Raw genomic sequence first — 2,988 nt, forward strand, 5'->3', positions numbered from 1 at the left:
CTTGTGCAGCAATAACTGCAACTAAACGTTTCCGGTAACTGTTGATCAGTCCTGCACACCAGCTTGGAGCAATTTTAGCCCATTCCTCCGTATAGAACAGCTTCAACTCTGGGATGTTGGTGGGTTTCCTCACATGAACTGCTTGCTTCAGGTCCTTCCACAACATTTCGAATGGATTAAGGTCTGGACTTGGCCATTCCAAAACATTAACTTTATTCTTCTTTAACCATTCTTTGGTAGAATGACTTGTGTGCTTAGGGTCATTGTCTTGCTGCATGACCCACCTTCTCTTGAGATTCAGTTCGTGGACAGATGTCCTGACATTTTCCTTTAGGATTCGCTGGTATAATTCAGAATTCATTGTTCCATCAATGATGGCAAGCCGTCCTGGCCCAGATGCAGCAAAACAAGTCCAAACCGTGATACTACCATCACCATGTTTCACAGATGGGATAAGGTTCTTATGCTGGAATGCAGTGTTTTCCTTTCTCCAAACATAACACTTCTCATTTAAACCAAAAAGTTCTATTTTTGTCTCATCCATCCACAAAACATTTTTCCAATAGCCTTCTGGCTTGTCCACGTGATCTTTAGCAAACTGCAGATGAGCAGCAATGTTCTTTTTGGAGAGCAGTGGCTTTCTCCTTACAACCCTGCTATGCACACCATTGCTGTTCAGTGTTCTCCTGATGGTGGACTCATGAACATTAACATTGGCCAATGTGAGAGAGGCCTTCAGTTGCTTAGAAGTTACCCTGGGGTCCTTTGTGACCTCGCCGACTATTACACGCCTTGTTCTTGGAGTGATCTTTGTTGGTCGACCACTCCTGGGGAGGGTAATAATGGTCTTGAATTTCCTCCATTTGTACATAATCTGTCTGACTGTGGATTGGTGGAGTCCAAACTCTTTAGAGATGGTTTTGTAACCTTTTCCAGCCTGATGAGCATCAACGACGCTTTTTCTGAGGTCCTCAGAAATCTCCTTTGTTCGTGCCATGATACACTTCCACAAACATGTTGTGAAGATCAGACTTTGATAGATCCCTGTTCTTTAAATAAAACAGGGTGCTCACTCACACCTGATTGTCATCCCATTGATTGAAAACACCTGACTCTAATTTCACCTTCAAATTAACTGCTAATGCTAGAGGTTCACATACTTTTGCCACTCACATATGTAATATTGGATCATTTTCCTCAATAAATAAATGGCCAAGTATAATATTTTTGTCTGATTTATTTAACTGGGTTCTCTTTATCTACTTTTAGGACTTGTGTGAAAATCTGATGATGTTTTAGGTCATATTTATGCAGAAATATAGAAAATTCTAAAGGGTTCACAAACTTTCAAGCACCACTGTAATTGTGAGGTCAAGGCTGTCTGTCTCTCTGGGGGAAGCTGTGACCTAAAGGTTAGAGAAGCAGCTTTCAGACCAAAAGGTCACTGGTTCAATTCCATGGACCAGCAGGCATGGCTGATGTGCCCTTGAGCAAGGCATCTAACCCCCAACGGCTCCCCGGGCTGCTCTGGGTGTGTTGTCTGTCGCTCTGGATAAGAGTGTCTGCTAAATGCCTCTAATGTAAAGTTAAGAGCAGTCCAAAATGTGATTTGACTCCAATTTTAAAGTACAGCTCACCATATGATTTATACCATTAAAAGCAATCCATGTCTACTGAGGAAACATTTTATATATTTAATGCTCAGGAAAACTACTAGAGCAGTGGTGCAGTGGTTAGCACTGCCGCCTCAGAGCAAGAAGGTTCTGGATTTGAACCTGCCGGTTGACCAGGGGGTTTACTCCTACAGTCTGAAGACATGGTCAACTGGCGACTCTGAATTGTCCATTGGAGTGAATGTGAATGGCTGTTTGTCTCTCTGTGTTGGCCCTGTTATAGATTGGAGGCCTGTCCAGGGTGTACCCTGCCTCTTATCCAGTGTCAGCTGGGATTGGATCCAGCTCACCTGTGACCCTCAATGGGTAAGTGGAATAGAGAATGAATGAATGTTAAGGTGTACTTTAAAATTAGAATAATCGAGGAACATTTCAATGCCTTCAGTCTCATTAAAAATGCCAGTCTCTATGTAAATAACACAATATCACTGCTTCTAATAAAGGTTGCATTTTCCACCAGTGAGATTTCAGTATATAAGTTTGAAATTGCACCATCATTCATTCATCTTCAATAAGTGCTGAAATCTGGTTAGGGCTGCTATGGATTCAGGACAATAGGAATGAGGTAGGAATTCAACCCGGATGCAATACAATGTCCATCCATCCATTATCCGTAACCACTTATCCTGTGCAGGGTCACGGGCAAGCTGGAGCCCATCCCAGCTGACTATGGGCGAGAGACAAGAGACAAGTCACCAGGTCATTGCAGGGCTGTCACATAGAGACAAACAACAATTCCCACTAAAGGTCAATTTAGAGCCATCAATTAGCCTAACCTGCATATCTTTGGACTGTGGGGGAAACCGGAGCACCCAGAGGAAACTCACGCAGACACAGGGAGAACATGCAAACTCCACACAGAAAGGCCCCTGTCAGCCACTGAGCTCAAACTCAGAACCTTCTTGCTGTGAGGCGACAGTGCTGTGCTGCCGGAATACAACATGTTTTTGCAAAGTAGGAATAAACACGAAAGGACAACATGCCAAATCCTTGACAGATTACCCAAACTCATGATCAAACCTCTGGCCTTGGGCCTGTGAGGTGACAGAGTTACCCACTGTGCCACCATTATAGCTTACAAAGTGGTTTCTTCAGCGAACTGTATCAAGGTCCTTGTTTACTCTAATCCTGGATGTAAACAGTCCAAATCCATGGAGCTTATTTGATAACTTCATTGAGAATATTATGTCTGACTTCCTAAATCAGTTTTATAAAGAAGTACTGTGAATTGAGTGCTCTGTTAATGATCTCAACCCAAACGCCAAGCTATATGATCAGAATCAGCTATGCAAAAAGAGTAAAAAGTGAATTTCTA

Source organism: Neoarius graeffei, chromosome 8 (genome assembly GCF_027579695.1).
Source record: "Neoarius graeffei isolate fNeoGra1 chromosome 8, fNeoGra1.pri, whole genome shotgun sequence".
Classification (NCBI taxonomy): Eukaryota; Metazoa; Chordata; class Actinopteri; order Siluriformes; family Ariidae; genus Neoarius; species Neoarius graeffei.